The 24,468-nt window shown below is 40.1% G+C and overlaps 1 protein-coding gene across 1 annotated transcript in view; it reads left to right on the top strand.

The window, feature by feature from the left end:
- The first annotated feature begins 2,109 nt into the window (after positions 1–2,109).
- The window catches only part of b3galt1b (UDP-Gal:betaGlcNAc beta 1,3-galactosyltransferase, polypeptide 1b), a 190,543-nt gene continuing 168,184 nt past the window's right edge, over positions 2,110–24,468 (top strand). The window contains exon 1 of the mRNA XM_063006115.1: positions 2,110–2,158. The gene's annotated coding sequence lies outside the window, so the exon portion shown is untranslated. The remainder of the gene's footprint in view (positions 2,159–24,468) is intronic.

Here is a 24,468-nt window from a genome sequence, read left to right as displayed (position 1 = left end):
ATAAATGTTGACCCACTCCTCTTTGCAGAATCACTTTAATTCAGCCACATTAAAGGATTTCAAGCATGAATTGCCAATTTAAGGTCCCGCCACAGCATCGTAATGGGGTTTTAGTCAGGACTTTAAATAGACTACTCAAAAACATTAAATTTCTTTTCTTTCAGCCATTCAGAGATAGACTTGCTCTTGTGCTTAGGATCTTGTTACATTCTCCTTTCTGCTTTCAATTATGGCAAGTCACCCAGGCCTTAAAATAGCAAAGCATTCTCACCTCATGACACAACCACCACCGTGTTGAACTTTTGATATAATGTTCTAACTGTACTAGGTTTAGGTTGCATGTAACAGGACCCATGACTTGCACAATGTTTTACTTTTAATTTATTAGTCCACAGAAAATTATACAAAAAGAGCCTTCATGTTCATTTTGATTAGCTGTGATTTTAACCTTGCAAATTTTCAATGGATTCCATTTTTGCCAGGAATCTCTCTAATGATTGAATCATGGATGCTGACTTCATTTTAGGTAAGTTATACCAGCAGCTCGGTCTGGATTCTGTTGTAATTTGATTATAGAGTCTTTGAAGCAATGTTAATAGAATTTTAGTGGGCTGACAACTTTTGAGCAGATTCATTAATGTTCCAAGTTGGAGATAATGACTTTGACTGTAATTCGCTGATGTTCCTCAGCCTTAAACATGATTGTAATCTTTCCTAGACTGGAATATTCAAAAAAATTTTGAATCTCTCCTTGTTGATTCCATCTCATAGAAAGATGTTAATAAGAAGAATGTCTTTATTTGTCCTATATACAGATACACATGAACAGTACAATAGAATTCTTCCTTCACATATCCCAGCTTGTTTGGAAGCTGGGGTCAGAGCGCAGGGTCAGCCATCGTACGGCGTCCCTGGAGCAGACAGGGATAAGGGCCTTGCTCAAGGGCCCAACAGCTGCATGGCAGAGCTGGGATTCAAACTCTCAACCTTTTGGTTAATAGCTCAAAGCTGTACCCACTAGGCTACCACGTTTTCTCTCAGAAATTTCAGAATCTCTCCCTGATTCCATATCATGGAAAGATGCTAATTGTTATACTGGCTAGTTAAAATTGCCCGTATGTTGGAGGGTCTTTCATGATTGTTGAGTCTTCAAAGCAATGATAATGGAATTTGGGTAGGCTGACAACTTTTGAGCAGATTCATTAATGTTCCAAGTTGGAGATAATGACTTTCACTGTAATTCGCTGATGTTCCTCAGCCTTAAACATGATTGTAATCTTTCCTAGACTGGAATATTTTAATAACGTTTTCTCTCAAAAATTTTAGAATCTCTCCTTGTTGATTTTATCTCATAGAAAGATGCTACTTGTTATACTGGCTAGTTAAAACTGCCCGTATGTTGAAGCTATGCTCACTGCACCCTTGGTCAGGGTAAAGTAGTTACTAAAGATGAATAGATGGCAAATAATTTTGAAATTAAGAAGAAGAAGAAGGCATATATACATATACAGTACAAAATTCTTTCTTCGATTATCCCAGCTTGTTTGGAAGCTGGTGTCAGAGCGCAGGGCCTTGCTCAAGGGCCCAACAGCTGCATGGCAGAGCTGGGATTCAAACTCTCAACCTTCCGATTAAAAGCTCACAGCTCTACCCACTAGGCTACCACGTTTTCTCTCAGAAATTTCAGAATCTCTCCCTGATTCCATCTCATGGAAAGATGCTAATTGTTATACTGGCTAGTTAAAATTGCCCGTATGTTGGAGGGTAAAGTAGTTACTGAAGATGAATGAATGTCATTTAATTTTAAAATTAGAGACTTAAATGTCAAAAATGATAAGAAGGAATATTGCCTGAATATAAATAGCTCTGGAATGGTTTAATGACCCTCTTGCCATTTTGTATAATTGCTCACTTTGGTAATTAAACGAGTTCTGAATTTCTTTGGATTTCTTCATATCGTCAATCTACCTTGCTATGCTAAGTAGCGTGTGTTTCTGGGGAGCTGATTGGCTAAGGTATGATGAGGCTTGTCTCTGATTGGCTGGGATCCAGCTGGGGCGAGTCGCTCTATCAGCATTCCTCGCGCGCTGCTCTGTGTCGCTCGGAGATGCCGAAGCGCTCGCAGGGAGCCGCGGACTGAACCGCTGCGACTCACCCGGTAATTACAGCGTCAGTTTTTCTGCCGTTTTCATCGCTGAAAATGGTGTTTATTGCTGCAAGGTAAATGTGTTTTATCTGAGGTACTTCCATTGGTCGGTCTGGTGCAGCTATAATGGATTTAGCGCGGCGGTTTGAATACCTGTAGAGAGCAGAACTCTCTCCGGCTGTGGACGGTTGTGTCAGGTAACGGTCGTTTGCTTGTTCGGCTGTGTGCTGCTAGAACTGCTAATGAAAAGTTCATATGAATGAGAAATATCGGTCTCTGTATTCCTGTCTGACTTGCTTTAAACAGCGGGTTGAAGCGCCGCAGAACCATTTACACTGAAACGGAAAACTCGAAATAGAAGCTGGGAAATAAGAACCCAGGACTTTTGGAGGTTTCGGCGAAGGAGGGCAGCATGGTGGCTCTTTGGGTAGCACTGTCGCCTCACAGCAAGAAGGTCCTGGCTTTGGTTCTTAGGTAGAGAGATCTAGGTCCTTTCTGTGTGGAGTTTGCATGTTCTCCTTGTGTCTGCTTGGGTTTCCTCCGGGAGCTCCGGTTTCCTCTGTGAGAGAAAAATGTTCATTTACACTAGAAGTATTAACACATAATCAATTACTACTTAGAAAATGTGGATATGCTCAGGGCATTGTTGATGTGTACATGGTGTACGTGATGAGAAGTGCATCAAGTGCATTGTATGACATCCAAAACCCAGTTCTAGCCGATTTAGACCAGTTCCTGTGTTAACTGTGGAATCTTCCACTGTCCTACAAGATCACTGACAACAGTATAAAAGGATGTCTATTTTATCAGTTGTTATCACATGTGAGACTCTGTCGGTGTGATCCTTCTCTGCAAACTTTTCTACTCACAATCCAGTCTTTGGGCAGCACGGTGGCTCGGTGGGTAGCACTGTCGCCTCACAGCAAGAAGGTCCTGGGTTCGATCCCCAGATGGGGCGGTTCGGGTCCTTTCTGTGTGGAGTTTACATGTTCTCCCTGTGTCTGCGTGGGTTTCGTCCGGGTGCTCCGGTTTCCTCCCACAGTCCAAAGACGTGCAAGTGAGGTGAATTGGAGACACTAAATTGTCCATGACTGTGTTCAATATAAACTTGTGAACTGATGAATCTTGTGTAATGAGTAACTACCGTTCCTGTCATGAATGTAACCAAAGTGTAAAACATGACGTTACAATCCTAATAAACAAACAAACAATCCAGTCTTTGAGGTATTTTATTAAGGGTTTTTCCACCTCACCTCCCACAGTCCAAAGACGTGCGAGTGAGATATATTGGAGATTTGACTGTGTTTGACATTAAACGTGTGAACTGATGAATCTTGTGTAACCTGTTCTATCATGAATGTAACCAAAGTGACCAAAACATGACGTTAAAATCCAAATAAATAAACAAATAAATAAGTTTTGGCAAAGGTTAAGTTCTTCTGATCACTAATAGAATTTGCCTCAGACTGCAAATCCACATATTTCCCTTCATCTGGTTAATTTTAATATAAGTATAAGATAAGTATATTTTAGTATAAGATTGATACTTTATTGATTTTCTTCTCTTCGTTTCACAATGTAAAACAAAACAAATACTTCTGCAGATACATGACATATATACCGAAGAGTGAAAATGTAAGTAAAAAAAAGAAAACAACAAAAAACTATCAACATAGAAAGAGTAAAAAATGAAATAATCATTTAACGAGAGAAAAAAAAAACACACACACCAAACGAAAAACACAGTAATACAGCATGTATCCGCATAAACTCACCATAGAAAAAAACCTTATCATTTTAGAAAAACTTGAACATTTTTAATGCCGTTCCTCATAGGCTGAAGTAGAGATGCACGAGTACCGATACTGGTATCGGGTATTTGCCCGATACCGCGCTCATTAACTCGTACTCGCAAACGTACCTAGTGCACGTTGCTGCGTTATGCCTAGTTCACACTACACGATTTTTGCCCAGATTTTCGCTCGGCGACTGGTCGGCGCTAGATTTGCCGGCTCGGGAGCAACTCGGCGTTCGCTCGGCGATCAAAACTCGGCTCTCGATCGCTAAGTGTGAACTATCCAACAACTTGATCCGACCGGCTCGCCGAGCGCTCGGCGACCGGATCGAGTTTTCTAGCATGTCAGATTATCTGATCCAATAGGTATCGGTATCGGTATCGGCAAGTACAAAAATACATGTACTTGTACTCGGTTGGGAAAAATGGTATTGGTGCATCTCTAGGCTGAAGTACAGTAAAATGAATAACTCCCCACTACATACATTATGGAATTTTTAAAAATTTATTATTTAATGGTATTTTAAATAGATTTGGATCGCCACTAGATACATCTTCCAACGCGCAGATCCATGTTTACCTCCTGTACTGAACCACAGGCTCTATACGGTGGTTACATGAGAGTCTCTATGTGACATGGGAAGAGCGATTTTCTCAGTAAATGTTAGAAGTAAGAGAGGTAAGATGCTGCTGTGAAAACAGGGGCCACTAAAGTGTTCAGTCATGCATGATACTCTATTTTGGCCACTGAGAATCACACTTTGAGAAGGTGCCCTCCTCTATCTGCTTGACTAGTCGCCTTGAGTGAGACTGTCGGTAAGCTGTGTGAATGTTCTCATTAAACATGCGTGCACATGAATGTATTTTATTATCTAGAAATAAGCAGGTTCAGACAGAATAGTTTATTAAGAAAATCCATGATGCATGTGAATTTGTGCTCATTCTTTTTCATGCTGTTCTGCTTTCATGAATAAATTATTAGTGGACTTTATTGCATTTGTAAGTCGGGTTTTAAGTAGTTATATTTGACTCTGATTTACTAAATATTCATTCTATTATTTATTCATTCATTGTCTGTTTTACCACCGTTTTATCCTGGTCAGGGTCACGGTAGGTCTGATTCATTGGGTGAAAGACAGGAAACACTTGGGCAGATTGCCGTCATGGTTCAAATGTTCTTATTCTTATTAATACCTGGACCCCCTCACCCCCCAAAAAGAAATAAAAAACAGCAGTTTGGGGGAAAGGGGGTTGTTAGTTAGTTTGTTTGTTTATTAGGATTTTAACGTCATGTTTTACACTTTGGTTACATTCATGACAGCAATGGTAGTTACTCATCACACAAGGTTCATCAGTTCACAAGGTTATATCAAACACAGTCATGGACAATTTTGTATCTCCATTTCACCTCACTTGCACGTCTTTGGACTGTGGGAGGAAACCGGAGCACCCGGAGTAAATCCACGCAGACACGGGGAAAACATGCGAACTCCACACAGAAAGGACCTGGACCGCCCCACCTGGGGATCGAACCCAGGACCTTCTTGCTCTGAGGGGACAGTGCTGCCCACTTACTTAACGCCCCAATTACTGTATAATTCGCACCCCGTCGCCGGTCCATTTACAAAGGCTGCTGTCTCAGAGCTGCTCCACGGACAGGCTTAGAAAGTCATTCGTACCCAGAGCCATTAGGCTCTACAACTCCACCAGGCAGGGACGGCTGACTGTAGCTAAAGAGTGAGGGTGTCTAGTGTAGCCATGTGTGTACGTACTTGTATGCATGTGCATGTGCAGGTGTATATATATGTATGTATGTGTGTATGTATTTGCATGTGTGAATATGTATGTATATGGGTGTATATGTGTATGTATATATATGGCTATACTGGCCTCATTGTGCAATATTGTCACATGTCACTTTACTATTTAATAATTTAATTACTATTCAATTTTTACACTAGCAATATACCTCATGCATCATTACAGTTACCAGTTATTTATTTTATATTAATCACAAGAAAGACTCGGTTCTATTTTTTCTTTTGTGTTTGCTTTTGTTTTGTTTTGTACTGTTAATTATTTGTTGTACTATGCTACTGGGGCTTTAATTTCCTTCGGGATCAATAAAGTATCTATCTAATCTATCTATCTATCTATCTATCTATCTATCTATCTATCTATCTATCTATCTATCTATCTATCTATCTATCTATCTATCTATCTATCTATCTATCTATCTATCTATCTATCTATCTATCTATCTATCTATCTATTTCCCCTTTCTATTTTAAATATTTTTAGCTTTCCTTTGCTCTTCCTTCGTCTGTGGCCCTTTATGTCAGCATTTCGGTGGAGAGGGGGTTGTTAGCAGTGGCGATTTCTCTAAGACTGCAAGGGAAGCTCAGCTTCCCCTAAAATGTCCATTATTAAATGGTCAAATATGTACAGTTGTGTTAACATTTCATTGAGTACAAATGCGTTAGAACACGTTCATCTCGAAGACGAGTTCATTCAGAATCAGCTACTTATCACAAATCGACTGACTCGATTTTGTTAACTCCCGTAGGGTTAATGCATTTGCTCGCAGAAGCTGAGCGTCTCTTCACTTTTTTTTCATTGCTTCGAAACTCGCCGGTCATTGGATAAATGCCACGATTTTGTCCCGGCCCCGGACGCTGAGCGTCTCTGGGGGTGAATGGAGCTGTGGGCGGGTCTGGACGCTGAGCTTCTGCAAGATGATTGGAGGATCAGTCGAAAGGCTGAATCCCGTTTTGATTGACAGCTATTTTGAGATCTACACGTCACTTATTCACTGGGAGCTTCACTGACCTTCAGAGGGCAGAATTTATGTAAAAATAAATCGACAAATTTTATGATGTAAGCCGACAATGAGCTTCCCCTCTTTGAAAGACCAGCAGCCGCCACTGGTTGTTAGGTAATAGTTAATCTGTTAGCTAGCACTAGCTTTCTGTACACTTTTACATTGTCCAGCAGCTGATTCGTACAGAGAGTTGTAACACGTACAGAGGATCACATTTCTTTCTCTGTATTTCTGAATTTCTTGCGCCGGCACCTCAATCAGACAGTAGGTGTCGCAGTATAATCATCGTGTTTACATGCATGCTCTGTCTCAACTGTTTTTGAGTGTGATGCAGGCATCAAATTTTAATCTTGCTTACAATCAAAATCTTTACTTTGTACTTTTGTCAGTCTATTAAAGGTTTAAGAGAATGAACAAATCCCAGATTCTTTCTATACTGCTTTTTACAAACTGTCCCAACATTGTCGGAGGTGGGATTTTCAAAATGAGCTACTAATTAGAACTGCTTAATTTACCCAAATAAATGGAAAAGTCATCATTTTTGTTTACTGTAATTCAGCAATTGACATCACAGTTTTGTACGCAAACATAAATACCCTTTTATTTAATAAGTGTTTGGTTAAAAACGGCTTCATGTGCCTTTAATAATCATTGCTTCCTCCTGGTGCGCTGTCACAGTTGGTGCAAATAAACACACACTTGCACACACAGACAGGCAAACACCAAATGAAATGTATGAAGTACAGCGCTGAATGTGAGAGGCTGTGTGACACTCTTTCTTTTTGAAGTGTTAAAAACTAAAATCTGTCACAAAGACGTCAGCTACAAAAAAAGCCTGCTGCTCCGGGTCAATTACAACAGATAAAGGTTAACGCCAGGTTATAAACGGTCTTTTTATTCACTTCACTTAGTGCTTATTGGGTGCAGGTCTGTTCATATGAATGCAGCTTTTTTCTTTCAACTATAGATGTAGTTTTTAGAACCTTAACCAAGTGACTTTTAATCCTTTTTCAGCTTGTCCACAGCAGTGGTCAAAACAGTGGTTCATTGTCTAAAAACATGCAGTAATGTTAAGTAATCACGGATGAACTGTGTTTACATGTGTGAAAACCCTGCTTTCATTTGTCTAGAATTATCACTCGAGCTTTGGAACGGCAGGCTTCTGTTTCTGCAGTGAATGATACAAATACATAAATAGACAAAGATGTAGAATGATAACATATAGATAAAATTAACAATTTTGTATTGTATTGTAGCACGACAAGTTTATGTGCATTCTCTTTTAATATGCCTAAAATCAATTCCTATAATCTATGCCATAATGCAGCCCTATCTAATTGATTGTAGGGGAAGAACTCTGAGAGATATGTAATTCAGTCTATGAATAATACCAAATTGTATAATTCAAATGATATAGTTGATGTTATTGTAATGTATTTGTTATCATTCTTGGCAGCAACAGTAACGAAACACTGAGATTATACATTAAAAACCACAGTTTCTGTAACAGTACTAAAATAATAGGTTGTTGAAGCTGTTTTATGTTCGTTATGTGTTAAACTTCGGCACTGTTAAAAGTGTGGACATTCGTGGGAGTAGCAGAGCTTGTTTTCAGCTTAATTCATAGCCAACTTTTGCAGTGACTTTTCCCAGATGAGAATGTTGTTAGAAATAATGGCTGGCCCTGTGAGTCTAACAGTGTGGTGAGTAATAGGACGGTATCACTATGTAGACTGAACTGAGTAGTTTGTCTGTCGGACATTTTTTTTTTGTATTAGAGGATCCTCTAGCTGTAAATTTGCAAATTTTAGAGGAGGTAATAATTCACTGATAACTGACAAAGAAGTCAATTCAATTTCAACAGCTAATGTTTTATTTACAGATCTCAGAGACACAAGTGATATAGAGAGAGTTCAGGCTGCTGATTTGAAACCCACCCTCAGTGGGCATGGGACAGTTGATTTTTTACATTTTTAATTTAGAGAGCAAGCACAATTTTTTAAAATACATTTATATTTAATAATAAATTATAACTATTACACAATCAGATAACAAAGAGGAAGCTGTTTTATGTCAGTATGAGCTTGCATGTTAATCTCTGTACATGTGAATCTATCATGTTATATTTTACAGCATGTTTAGTTAGCTCTTGTAAACTCTATTGTTTGCTACCAAATACTTCTAATTTTCTCTCTTTTGCTATACAACCAATCTGCATGTTTATATAAATGCAGATTTGTGAATATAACTGTCATTCTAATCAAACAGCAGCACTAACCTACTGTATATAACCCTTCTGAACATTACTGGTTCAGGTGTTCCTAATAAAATGGCCTGTGAGTGTGTATTTGTCTGTACCTCAGAAAATGCTTGTAAACACGTTTGTTTGTTTAAACATCTATATTTGTTAACAGAGGTTAGACATTTAGGTTTAATTAGATTATTTCTGTTCCATATGTTGAAGCTCTGGCTCATTTCACACTGATTTTTCCCCTCATTATTTTACAAGAAAGTTTTAATGACATAGTCAGACACACTGATAAGCTACTACTGATTTTATAGAATTAGACCTAATTTTCTATAGTGTTTAAATGATCTGAAAAAGACACTTCAGAACAAGAGTTTTTGTAACTGGTCAAAACTGTGGGATATAGTTTTAAGTCAGTGCTGTAAATAAGAGCGCATTCCACCAAATGTTAGCAAAATGATTTTCTCTTTAAAACATTAAAATGAGCCATTAGAGGACCTTTAAATGTTAAGAGCTTAATCTAATAGAATTATATTTAGCAAAGTTAATTATTGGAGTTTAATAGGTATTACTTATAAATATTTCATAATTTAGATGAATACTTTACTTTATTGGTTTGCAGAAGATCCCCTGTGACCCCTTCTACATTCCAGGCAACCCCATGTGGTTGGAAAACCACATTATTGTTTTTTATTTAGTTTTCTAAATCCTTGTAAATTTGTTTTCAAAAACCTTTAGGTTGGTCAATAATATTTATTTACCAATATGTCAGTTGTGTATGGTTCATTGAATGTTAATCTGACAAATACGGTTTGCCGTTACCTTGGAGCCAGGGCAGTCATGCATTATTGGAACAAAATGCTGTAGAGCATTTATCAGTTTATTTGACTTTTCTATAATAAGTAGGAGGGATAATAGAGGGTTATTAGCTGCAGAATACAGTGCAATCAAGTGATTCAGTTCTGTCTTCATATTGTATATTAGTGTAGTGCTTAAAATAACGTTTTTTGTGAAACAGAACATGTTTAATAGAAGTTGTGTGTACCTGCCATTAAATAAGAAGTATTTAGTTTAGGTATTTTTGTCTTGAGACAAAGATAAATATCATACATCTAGGTCTTCCAATGTTAACAATGTTTTTTTTTACTGTGGCAATAGCAATTCATTAAATTAACTAACCTGAACCCTATACTGAATTATTATTTATTAAGATTAGTAAATACATATTTAACTGTTTGCTGTATCAGGTCATTGACACACAAAGTAAAATAAACATAGTGTAAGCACTGATGAAAGAGGGCATACAAGGTAATATTTTTTTATTGCTTTATCAATAAAATTGAGCTAACGTTATGATTAATCTTAACACCTGCCTATTTTTAAGAAGTGGTAATAAATGACAGAATGATTTCAGGGTGCTTTTTCCCAACAATCACAAAGCTAAAAGCCTTTTTTGCACCTTTGCATAGTCATTTGAAATCCTTTGTGAATTGTGCTGATGCATTTAGAACTGCGTTTGTGATTTAAGCTGCTAAACTGTATTTTTTTAGTGCACAGGCTTTTCTTATTTCAGTTCTGTTGGACTGCTTTCACAGGGTCCCAGGTGTCTCAGCGTAGCACTGTGCCAATTTGATATTAAACAGTCTGAGATGCTCAGGGATCTGTTTGCTGTTTGAATTATTTATACGATCCATCGAGTCTCTGACAGAATCTTTCTCATTTTTGCCACTCACACAAACGAGCAAATAAATAACAGGATGAAATTACTGTTGTAATTACTGTTCTGAGCTTTGCTTCTTGGCATCGGCACATTGATTAGAAAAAGTTGGTCTTGGGAGAAAAAGCTTCAATAAACCCCGGCACCGATTGATTATTTTGCAGTGACATTAACCACACCATAGGGTCAATAGAGACATGCTGCCAATATTGACTAGTGAAATAAATTCCAAGTGTGAGCAAGGGATGGATTTTCAGTGTTTGGATTTTCTGTGCCACAGTTTAAATAAAGCATTTTATGCTGTTCTGTTTTTAGCATTGTTGTCATACATTTGTAGGCAAAATCTTACATTATAAACCCTTTGTCAGCGTACAGAGGCTGTGTATTGTTTGTTTGAGTTTTCTTTCAGTAGGATACATGTGCTCATTATGGCTGTATTCACAGTTGTCCTGAATATGTGGAGTGTAAGAATTAATAGAGCTTGTTGTCTCCATAAGGTATATGGGAGAACTTGTTTTGTGTGAAACAAAAGGCAGGAGATAATGATCTTTGTTCTTTCTAAAGCTCGTTCCTAATTATCTGCTAGTAGAACAAAAGCAGCTGCCAGTGCTTTTAACTTGATACATTAAGTCGTGCACACAACTGTTTCTGCTAGTTTATTTTACAGTCCCTGACAGATGTTGGGGATCTGCATTAGCCATCTCTAACCACAATCAGTACAGTATATCACATACAGTGCTAAACCATTTTAGCATCAAATTTCTACTGAATAAATACTACACTGATAATTTACGATCGTGATATAAAATGACATATACAGTAACAGGACTGTGGCTTTTTGCCCACTCCTGAATTAAAGTACAAAAGCAGTTACATCTGGTAAAGTAGATGTCTACTATACAGATGAACTTTGTGGGTATACAATTACTGACTTAAGCCCATCTTTTGCTCTGTACACTTTGCCATGCCTTTCCCCCAACTATCTTATCAAAAGTGACCCTATTGGACCCCCACTGATCAGATGATCTGCACTGCAGTTTCATGAACATGGTATCAGGTGTTGTACTGGTAAGATCCTATTAGGTGCAGCAGTGTTACTGGTATTTTTACTTACTGGCCTTTCTATTAGCACTTATCGGTTATACACCGACTTGGCATAACATTATGACCACTGACAGGTGAAGTGAATAACACTGATTATCTCTTCATCACGGCACCTGTTAGTGGGTGGGATATATTAGGCAGCAAGTGAACATTTTATCCTCAAAGTTGATGTTAGAAGCAGGAAGAATGGGCGAGCGTGAGGATCTGAGAGTTTGACGAGGGCCAAATTGTGATGGCTAGACGACTGGGTCAGATCTTCTCCAGAACTGCAGCTCTTGTGGGGTGTTCCCGGTCTGCAGTGGTCAGTATCTATCAAAAGTGGTCCAAGGAAGGAACAGTGGTAAACCGCTGACAGGGTCATGGGTGGCCAAAGCTCACTGATGCACAAGCTACGAGCTACTGTTGCTCAAATTGCTGAAAAAGTTAAAGCTGGTTCTGATAGAAAGGTGTCAGAATACACAGAGCATCACAGTTGCAGGGCTGTTTTGGCAGCAAAAGGGGGACCAACACAATATTAGGAAGGTGGTCATAATGCTATGCCTGTTCGGTGTAGGTGTACAGTTAGAGATTTTTTATTTTGAATGCTCAACGTATACTAAGCTAAGCTCATCGTTTATCAGTGGATGCTGGCTTTTCAATGGAGAACTGTTCACATTGACATTGAAGTGTTTAAAAATCCCAACAATGCTGCAGTGAAACACGCAAACTAGTCATAAATAGAAAAAAATATCAATGTCTCAAAAGGACAGCATGGATATTTGAAGACGTTTTTAAATGTTTGTCAGGAGAAGAGTTTAATCCTAACAATGCAAATATCAATTAACCACTAAATAAAGTGCTGCTTTTCGTCTGTTGGAGCGAATGTTTATACATGGTAAATAATTTTAACCTTGTTTCAAGTTATTTTTTGGGTAGGTGTGTCAGTGTTTCATCGCATTGTGGAATTTTTACTTGGCTGATTGTGGTAACAGACAAATCATGAATTATCGTGTTAAAAATGAAAATGAAAAATCTCTACTAATGGTTATGGGTCAACTATCTAAATCACAATTTGTGTTTTGTTTTCTGATTTAAAATATATTTGTTTTTTCATTATAAGAACTTTAAATGACATTTAGCCTGTTCATTAACACATAATGAGTACTATGAATATGTTGCATATAATAAATACTAAAAAGGTCAAGCTTCAAACTTTATGATTGATACACTAGTGATGATATCCCACAGTTCTGGTTTTAATCTTAATGAGACACATTAACATGATATTTGTTTCCCTCAGTAATTTAAAACTGTATTTTTTTGAAAAGACAAACGTTTGTAGTAATAAAAAATGTAATTCCATAAGATTATAGCCAGGCTAGCCTCTGGTCATAGAGGTCTGTTTAAAGTGAATTTTTCAATTGAAGCTAATACGGTTTAGCTCATTGTGTGAAACGCACTAGCATGGACACTGTGTAGTTTAGTCTTCTGTACCTCGTGTTAAAAGGATTCAGAGAATGCTGGCTAGTAATTGTATTTAAGCAGTTCATTCACGCTAAACTACTCAAGCCCTGCTCAACCTGCCGCCCTGAAATTTACAATGAATCTGAATGAGTAATAAGCTGTGTTACAATTCCTGTACCACACTTATGTTATAGCTCTGTTCCTTTTGTTTTTCCTCTTTCTGCTCTTACTAAGTACAGCTTGTATCCAGGGTAGAGGATTATATTTTACCCATTTATGTAAAATGTATTTATGTGTGTGTGTGTGTGTGTGTGTCAGAGTTCATCATGTGTGTGTGTGTCAGAGTTCATCATGTGTGTGTGTGTCAGAGTCCATCATGTATTTATGTGTGTCTGTCAGTCCATCATGTATGTGTGTGTGTGTGTGTGTCAGAGTCCATCCTGTATGTATGTGTGTGTCAGAGTCCATCGTGTATGCGTGTGTGTGTGTGTGTGTTCTCACCTACAGTTCAAAATATCATAAAAAGGTTAATGTAGGCAGGGAAAACTCAGTGCATAAAGGCCAAGAGCGGAAACCTCTGCTGAATGTGCGTGATCATCAAGCTCTCAGGCGGTATTGTTTGAGAAACTGTCATTTACGTTACATTTTCGGCATTTAGCAGACGCTTTTATCCAATGCGACTTATAGTGTACATTCTAAGCAATTGAGGGTTAAGGACCTTGCTGAAGGGCCCAACAGTGGCAATCTGCCAATGGTGGGGCTTGAACCAACAACCTTCTGATTACTAGTCCAGTATCTTAACCACTAGGCTACAACTGTCATGCTACTTTGATGGACTTGGGATTACTTTGGAAAATCCCTCTCACCTAACACAGTCTGCCGCTGCATCAAGAAATGCAATCTGAAATCATTTATTAAATAAAAGTCGCATATTAACTTTGTGTGAACATGCTGGTGAGTTATCTGGGTTCAGAGTCATGTGAGATGGACTGAAAGAAAGTAAAAACGTATTATGTGGTGAGACGAGTCCACGTTTCAGCTTGGTTTTTTTTTCATGCAGAGGCTTATATTGGTATTTTGGAGTGGCATATGTCTAGACAACGTCTTTTTCCAGAAATATGCATCTATTTCAGAAATGAGGTTTGCAAATAGATATTCAGTGGAGGATTTGGATTATTTGGATTAAGTACTTAGCTTGCTTAAGAATGTGTCAATAAAATGGCACAGTTTACTGGGAGTGGTGCATGTCTCAGATGCACTGTTAGGTGGTTGAGGTTATATTGTACCAGCATTATAGCTTCTTTTCTGGAAAGTGACAGGAATAAAATTTGTCTGTTTTTAAAGTAAATCATACTTAAGTACAGATACAAAGATTAACAATGGCGGCGTGTTTTACACCACTTTACTGGGACAGTGGGAGCCTAGTAGGTAGAGCTTTGGGCTATCAATCATAGGATTGTTGGTTTAAATCCAGACTCTGCTTTGCAGCCACTGTTGGGTCCTGCGGTGCTGTATAATGACTGACCCCAGCTCTGACCCCAGCTTTCAAACAAGCTGAGGTATGTGAAAAAAGAATTTCATTGTACTGTACACGTGTATACACCGATCAGCCATAACATTAAAACCACTTCCTTTTTCTGTACACTCACTGTCCATTTTATCACCTCCACTTACCATATAGGAGCACTTTATAGTTCTACAATTACTGACTGTAGTCCATCTGTTTTTTCTGCATGCTTTGTTAGCACCTTTTCATGCTGTTTTTCAATGGTCAGGACCCCCACAGGACCACCACAGAGTAGGTATTATTTGGGTGGTGGATCATTCAGCACTGCAGTGACACTGACATGGTGGTGGTGTGTTAGTGTGTGTTGTGCTGGTATGAGTGGATAAGACACAGCAGCGCTGCTGGAGTTTTTAAACACCTCACTGTCACTGCTGGATTGAGAGTAGTCCACCAATCATAAATATCCACCTAACAGTGCCCCGTGGGCAGCGTCCTGTGACCACTGATGAAGGTCAAAAAGATGACCAACTCAGACAGCAGCAATAGATGAGCGATCGTCTCTGACTTTACAGCTACAAGGTGGACCAACTAGGTAGCAGTGTCTAATAGACTGGACTGTGAGTGGACACGGTATTTAAAAACTCCAGCAGCGCTGCTTTGTCTTATCCACTCATTCCAGCACAACACACACTAACACACCACCACCATGTCAGTGTCACTGCAGTGCTGAGAATGATCCACCACCTAAATAATACCTGCTCTGTGGGGGTCCTGTGGGGGTCCTGACCATTGAAGAAAAGCATGAAAGGGGGCTAACAAAACATGCAGAGAAACAGATGGACTACAGTGAGTGTAGAAACAAGGAGGTGGTTTTAATGTTATGGCTGATCAGTGTATGTATATATGACAAATAAAGGCACTCTTCTTGTTTTTTTTAATCACTACATGGATGTGCCCACAATGATCTTCAGCTTATGTGTTTCTGCTCAGCCATGTAAATCAAATCCATCAACCTCCTAACGGAGAATTCTTGTGCTGATCTTGCATCCAGAGGCAGTTTGAACTCAGCGGGGTGTGTCTGTGTATCTGCATGTATCGACTACTGTATGTCTGAGCTCCTTAGTTCAACAGTGTTAGTCAATGACGATTTTATGCTAGATTTGATGCATTTGTTAGTTGGTTTGGCTACTTCAGACACACCTGACACTCTGTGCTGGACTGTGGCTTAAACTCTGATACACATGCCTTCTATGTGCTGGGTGCGGTTTTCCTCTCCACTCTTGTAGCTGTCAGCTTGGAAAGAGGATCACTTCTATTTGCCTGTCATATCACCTGCTCCTAGAGCTGTGTGTGTGTGTGTGTGCGTGTGTGTGTGTGTGTGTGTGTGAGTGTGAGTGTGTGAGTGTGAGTGTGAGTGTGAGTGTGAGTGTGAGTGTGAGACTTAAAGCCACATGCAACCTGCCACGTCAGACTAGTGCACACCATGCAACAGAAATTTCTATACTGAACTCAGTAAAACAAATCCACAGAGAAATGATCTACAAAGCTGAACCCTCTAGAGTTGAGCTGAGCTGGACATCCTGCCTGCTGAGTGTGTGTGCAATGTAAAGCTGACATACACACCTTGAAGCTTTTTCCTCCAAGTGTGAAAAAACTTAAATAAAAAATCTTTGAAGGAGTAAGAACAAAGAATCTTTTAATTACTGTACCACTGTGTCATGAAGGGAAAATGTTCTGCCTCCCATCCGAAAATGTATTCCACTGTAATATCTCTGTGGGTGGAGGCTGGAGGACAGAAGTGACTTAAGCGGTTGAGGGACACAAAAGCATATTCTCACTGACATACACCGATCAGCCATAACATTAAAACCACCTCCCTGTTTCTACACTCACTGTCCGTTTTATCAGCTCCACTTACCATATAGAAGCACTTTGTAGTTCTACAATTACTGACTGTAGACCATCTGTTTCTCTACATACTTCTTTAGCCTGCTTTCACCCTGTTCTTCAATGGTCAGGACCTCCACAGGACCACCACAGAGCAGGTATTATTTGGGTGGTGGATCATTCTTGGCACTGCAGTGAGACTGACATGGTGGTGGTGTGTTAGTGTGTGTTGTGCTGGTATGAGTGGATCAGACACAGCAGCGCTGCTGGAGTTTTTAAATACCGTGTCCACTCACTGTCCACTCTATTAGACACTCCTAGCTAGTTGGTCCACCTTGTAGATGTAAAGTCAGAGACGATCGCTCATCTATTGCTGATGTTTGAGTTGGTCATCTTCTAGACCTTCATCAGTGGTTACAGGACGCTGCACACCGGGCGCTGTTGGCTGGATATTTTTGGTTGGTGGACTATTCTCAGTCCAGCAGTGACAGTGAGGTGTTTAAAAACTCCATCAGCGCTGCTGTGTCTGATCCACTCATACCAGCACAACACACACTAACACACCACCACCATGTCAGTGTCACTGCAGTGCTGAGAATGATCCACCACCTAAATAATACCTGCTCTGTGGTGGTCCTGAGGGGATCCTGACCATTGAAGAACAGCATGAAAGGGGGCTAACAAAACATGCAGAGAAACAGATGGACTACAGTCAGTAATTGTAGAACTACAAAGTACTTCTATATGGTAAGTGGGGCTGATAAAATGGACAGTGAGTGTAGAAACAAGGAGGTGGTTTTACTGTTATGGCTGATCAGTGTATTTGTGTACAAATTATGGTAACATTTTTATTTTGCTTAAAAAATGAGATAAATGACTCTGACTCGATAATCACAGGTGTAGATTAAGTTAAACAAGCCCCGTTTTATTTGATATCTTTCTAAATACTTTAGATGGGGGGTGATGTGTTTCTCTGTGGACATGTGATCGTGTTTGGGTGTTTTAACACACCGTCTGTGTTTGTGTAGGAGTGACAAATGCATTTCAGCATCATTGCCGCACTCTAAACTTATTAGGTGGTAAAGCAGATGAACAGAAATAAGGTCTTTGTAACAGAAGCTTCAGGTCGAGAAAATGCTTATGCCTAGTTCACACTACACGATTTTTGCCCTGATTTTCGCTCGCCGACTGGTCACCGCTAGATTTGCCGGCTCAGGAACAACGCAGTGTTCGCTCAGGCCTCGAAACTCGGCTCTCGATAGCTGTGTGTGAACTGTTCAACGGCTCGCTGAGCGCTCACTGACTGAACAGAGATATCTAGCTTGCTAAATATCTGGATATCAGTCTGGTGACTGGCAGGGGAGGAGTTGTAAAATGTGGGGCATAATATAGTTTCTATCAGAATACATCGGCACACACACACGTTTTACAGTATACCTGACCTTATTGTTCTGGACAAAACATAATGCTAACGTTGCATTGCAAAAATATTTATTAACCTCCAACTCACTACAGTCTGTGTGGCCCTCATTTTACTATATTTTCTTTTAGTTTTTCATGTTCTTAATTTTTTATCTCTCTTGTTTTCATTTCATGTTTTCTTAATTGTAACTAAATGTTTGCGAGAAGTCTTTCTGAGGTTCTAGATCTCAGGAATGTTTTAATGCTTTAAATTTCTCCTTATGTAAAGCACTTTGAATTGCCACTGTGTATGAAAGGTGCTATACAAATAAACTTGCCTTGCCTTGCCTACAGAACAATCCATGCTGTTTGTGTAGCCAAATCCACTCAGATTCATTTATTTTTCCTACTTGCTTTTACGCTGCACATCAGCACACAAACAACTTTGATCGCTCGCTTATTGTTGACGTGCATTTTTGGACGTGGTATAAACCCCTCATCACTTCTCGCGTGTGTTTTAGTGACAAAACATAGTTTGGGAGACCAGACAGACTCATCTGCGATTCCTCCCGATGGTAAATTGTGTAGTGTAAATCCCCCGATCACCGATCAGTCGTGTAGTGTGAAATACACAATGACTGAAAAGACTCCCGAGTCTAAGAGATCCAGTTGTGTAGTGTGAACTGTACAGCGATCTGTCGTGTCGTGTAGTGTGAACTTGGCATCAGTGTTTTATAGTATGTATGGTGTTTCTTCATTCAGTCTGGTTATGTTATGTTCCTGCCAGCTAATTTGTTTGATTAATTGGGTTCCACTTTTCCCCTTAGAAAGAAACAAACTTAACTTTGCTGTGAAATGATAAATCCTATGGCCAAAAAACGGATCAACAAGCAAGGATGCAAGCTTGAAAACTAGAGATGGACCGATCGGGGTTTTTGGCACCGATTCCGATCTCCGATCTCCTTTCAGGGACATCGGCCGATAGCCGATTCCGATCGGGGGCGGGGGGTGGGGTGGGGGGGGGGGGGGGTGGCGTTGGAGCAGCGCGCGTGTGTTTGTGTGTGTGTGTGTGTGTTTGTGCCTTTAGAAGAGACGCAGTTACAGAGTTACAGAGACGCAGAGTTCACAGTATCGCTATAAGTGATTCATTGATTCATGAGTTGATTCGTTTTTATGTGAAGCGTAAGTTTCTCTTCACAGTTATCTCTCCGTGTTTACTGTTATTAATTAAATGTCGTGGTTTTAAATAAACACCAGCTACTACAGAACATTCTGTGTGACTCTCTTACATTAAAAAGCTTCATTAAACTGCTATTACCACAGATCTGTAACCGAGTCAGACTCGTTCCGTCTAAGGAGCTAAAAGTTTTCTAAAAGTTCAGCAGATGATCCTGAACTAACGAATTTGGTAATGAATAAACTTTTGCCTCGAATTGGCTCTGTAACGTCTTCTGTTCTCATCTACATCACAAGTAAGAACCGCTTACGATTTACCAAAGTGAACCAGGAGTTTATATAACGTGCTGATAGAATCGACTCAGATGTGACCGGGTTGAATTATCTTTTTAAAGTAAATATTACAATCAGCAAAGAGTTTTCACGATGGTTTCTGTACGATTGTTGATGAATGGTGATGTGATGGTTGGTGCTTCGTAGCTCAAAGTCTGGATCAATTCACTGAGCTGTTAACTTAACGTGATCTTTATATATATCACACGATCGGATCGGCTACTTTTAGGAAATATCGCTGATCGCCGATAGCATATTTTGATTAAAAATCGGCCGATACCGATTCGTAGCCGATCGATCGTCCCATCTCTATTGAAAACAAATATTTGCTATTAAATACATTATTTTAATTAAGACAGTGTCCTGGAGAATAATACTACTATATATAGCTATTATATATATATATATCAAATAGCTATTTGATGCAGTGTTACAGGTTTTATCCTAATTAGAACACTACAGTATACAGAAACATTTATTATGCAATATAATAGTTTAAAATAAAACTGGACTCTTTTTTGTAACTGAGACTGACTTTTATTTTTAGAAATATTAGGATATATATATATATATATATATATACAGTATATATATGTATATATATATAGTGTGTGTGTGTGCATAAATGTACATTAACATGTTTACTACAGGTAAAAAAAATTAAAATAGCATTTTAATCGACTCGTGAGGAAACATGAGGAAAAACGTTCTCAGGTCTCTCTGGTCTGATGAGATAACAGTAACAGTGTAATTCTTTAAATATAACAGCAAGCTTTAGGCTTATATCTGTCAGAACCAGGCACTGCACTTCACCTGACTAATACCATCAGTACAATCAAACATGTGGGTGCTTCTCAGTGGCAGGGACAAAGAAACTGGTAGAAATTTAGGGATGGAATAATGAAGCCAAATACAGAAACACCTCTGGAGTAAACAACATGACAATGACCGGAACGTGCAGCTAAAACAACACTGGACTGGCTGCAGGTCAAGTATCTGAATGTCAGTGAGTGGCCCACTGTATGTAAAACACTGAAGCATTTGTGTCAGTTATTAATTATGTGTTCCTGGGCACTTGGGTGGCACAGTGGTAAGGTATATTAGCCCAAATCTCAGCTGTGCTATTAGTTGCGCAGGCGTCTGCACAGACATGATTGACGGTTGTGTCCGGAAGTGCATCCAGCTGTGCTATCGGCCGGTCAGGCGTCTGCACAGACATAACTGACAGTTGCATCAGAAAGTGCATCCAGCTGTGCTATCGGCCGGTCAGGCGTCTGCACAGACATGATTGACGGTTGTGTCCGGGAGTGCATCCAGTTTAAAAACTGGGCCGAGTGTTGTATGTGGACAAGAACCTTAAATACATAATCAAAACTCTCACTCACTCCCTCACTTTCTTAACCGAGTATTCAATTAGGGTCGTAGGGTGCTGGAGCCTATTCCAGCTTTTCAATGGGTGCAAGGCACACAGTAACACCCTGGATGGGGCGCCAGTCCATCGCAGGGCAGACACACACACACACACACACACACACACACACACACATTCACCTATAGGGCATTTCAGTGTCTCCAGTTAACCTGACTGCATGTTTTTGGACTGTGGGAGGAAACCGGAGCTCCCGGAGTAAACCCACACAGACACGGGGAGAACATGCAAACTCCACACAGAAAGGACCCAGACCGCCCCGCCTGGGGATCGAACCCTGGACCTTCTTGCTGTGAGGTGACAGTGCTACCCACCGAGCCACCGTGCCGCCCCATATTTCAAACATGAAATTATTTTTATATATAAATATATTGAAATTAATTATTTCATTTATTTGACCACGAAGGTCACAATGACTTTGTAGTTTTGTGCAGCCCACTAGCGGGAAGCATGCTAATGAACTGACCCCAAAGTGATCCATATTAAATCCGGCCTTGCTCCAGAGCACTGGTTTTTATTTAATTGAATTATTCGGCTGATCCCATGCTCCGGTATCTCATCACCGGGAAAAGACACAATCAATGTTGTTGGAGATGCAGCAGGCCTGCTGTTTAAAAGATGGAAAACAAATTCTGTGCCAGGTTCGGTCTTCATAAGTGACACTTCACTGCTCCAATATTGAGCACTGCAATTTATTAGCAGCAAAAGCCTGAGCGCTGTTAGTGTAAAGGCAATAACTCAGGGTCCTGAAATGGGCCAGAGAATGTTACTGGCGAGACATTAGCAATTGCACCTCTGGAGAATATACCACAAGAACGGCTTTCGCTCTCGCTGCATGCCGATAAGCTGGTGTTGTGGGAAACAGACCTTGTCTGGACTGGCGCCCAACCAGAGATCAAACCCTCATGTTAAAGATCGATGAGATCATTACAGATCCCCGGGCAGACCTGAGGCAATGGGGCAATGTCAGGGAGCGAAATTAATAGTCAACATAATGTTGCTAATGCCTGTGACTAATCTTCAGAGTGTGACCTTAGGGATATTTAGGTGTGGAATTAAGAGTGAATTTGTCCAACCAGATATCACTGTGACATATATTGCAGTTGTCACAGATACAGATATTGATTTACATTGAATTAGATTGAGTTAAAGGGACATTGGTCAGGGAAATGTGGTCATTTAGGGTCGTGCTCTAAAATAGATGGTTTCATTAGGTGTTTTTTTCTTTTGTTAAGTGCTGTTATGCTGTGGTACATGTATGCCAGTCAGATCCAGTTTAACATAGTGGCTGATGCATGAAGGATTTGTTTGGCTCTATGGACTAATACATCTTGCCCGATCTACTGTACTAGGATCAATGATGGGCTGATGGCAGCATTTCCCCGTTTTATTTTATTTTTATCAGTCACTTTATTGTGGTCAGGGTAGCGCCAGGTCCACTTCCATCTAGAAACACTGGGCAGTGGCGGTGGGCTAGCGTAATGGACCGCTGCATTACCTGATTACAGCATGTGTCTAAGCAAATAAAAACTGCTTTTTGCATACTTTTTCATTACCACTAAATCAAACAATATCTGAATAAATTCAGTATACTGTACAACACAGCCAACTGTTGGGCCCATTAGCAAGGCCCTTAACCCTGGATTGCAAATGTAAACTAACACAAGGTACAGCCAGAAGCATGTTGATACACCTCCTAATCATATATTGAAAATGTTTTAAAAAATTGCTAATGTGGGCGGCACGGTGGCTCGGTGGGTAGCACTGTCGCCTCACAGCAAGAAGGTCCTGGGTTCGATTCCCAGGCGCGGCGGTCCAGGTCCTTTCTGTGCGGAGTTTGCATGTTCTCCCCGTGTCTGTGTGGGTTTCCTCCGGGAGCTCCGGTTTCCTCCCACAGTCCAAAAAACATGCAGTCAGGTTAATGCCCTGAATTGCCCTGTGATTGTGTGGGTGTGGGTGTGTGGGTGTATGTGTGTCTGCCTTGCGATGGACTGGCGTCCCGTCCAGGGTGTTACTGTGTGCCTTGCGCTCATTGAAAAGCTGGCATAGGCTCCAGCACCCCCCGTGACCCTAATGAATGAATGAATTATTGCTAATGTCTTTAATCATTTAATCATCAATTCTTGCAACTTTGTGGTAAAAGCATGTTTTAGCATGTTTGTACACCTTGTCAACATTCGTCAACACATGATTTGACATGTTTGATGTGGAGAAATCTGGAACCCGATTGTTCACTCCCCCCCCCCCCCAATTTTCTCTCCTAATCTAGTCATGTCCAATTACCCTGATTGCTTCCTCTGTACTGATTCGACCCTTCACCGCTGCCTGAGGACGCCTCTCAACTGACATACGCCCACTCCGGCACGTACAGTCAGTTCAGACTGCATTTTTCACCTGCACGAGTCGAGTTCATACACCGACGGGCACTGTGTATGGAGGGCCACACCCCCATCAGCATCATTCCTCAGCCCTGTGCAGGAGCCATCAGTCAGCCAGCAGGGGCCGCAGTCGCACCAGTTATGAGGACCTATGATCCGACTTTTTACCTCTAGCCCTGAACAACAGCCAATCATTGATCATGCTGCCACCCAGCCCAGTCGGAAAGGCAGAGCTGAGGTTCGATACGATGTATCCGAAACCCCAACTCTGGTGCGCTAGCGTACTGTACCGCTGCGCCACCTGAGCGGCGATTGTTCACTTTTAAGATCAATTAGAATATCCACTGTGAGCCAGGCCTTCCCAAACAACACAAGTGCATGACCTTACAAATTCCCATGATCAGGTGTCTACATACTTCTGACCATAGTGTAAATGTTACTATTATTCAAATGCCAGCATTTAAAATCCAACACTGATTCCTAAGACACTCATATCCAGAATTTTATTCAGTGCAACTAAAATGTAAAAGAAAAAACCAATCTGTTTGTGTGTGTTACGTAATACAGTTGGTTTATTTTTACCAAACTAATTTGATATTTTAGGTTGCATGCACAAGTAACACAATGGTTTGCCATAGAAACAATGCCTGTGTATGAAAATGTGATGGTGATCATTTTCTTGAGGATTGTTTTTGACAGAAGGCTCAGTTTAGTGGTTGAAATGTTTTACTATTTCTCTCTGTGTGGTAAAGAATAAGAACATGCAGTCCACATTTTTTACTTTTAGTTACTACATTACGTAACCATTATAATAGTGGGACCAGAGACTTTCTGGAAATTGGGAGAAAGATGAAAATACACAGTGGACATGGAGCCAAACAATAGCAATGCATTAGTTTGATCAGCTCCACTTACCATATAGAAGCACTTTGTAGTTCTACAATTACTGACTGTAGTCTATCTGTTTCTCTACATATCTTTTTAACCTGCGTTCACCCTGTTCTTCAATGGTCAGGACCACCACAGGACCATCACAGAGCAGGTAATATTTAGGTCTTGGATCATTCTCAGCACTGCAGTGAC

The sequence above is a fragment of the Trichomycterus rosablanca genome, chromosome 12 (assembly GCF_030014385.1).
Source record: "Trichomycterus rosablanca isolate fTriRos1 chromosome 12, fTriRos1.hap1, whole genome shotgun sequence".
NCBI classification, from domain to species: Eukaryota; Metazoa; Chordata; class Actinopteri; order Siluriformes; family Trichomycteridae; genus Trichomycterus; species Trichomycterus rosablanca.
The sequence above is the reverse complement of the archived record's forward strand: the minus strand, read 5'-3'. Positions and strand labels throughout refer to the sequence as shown.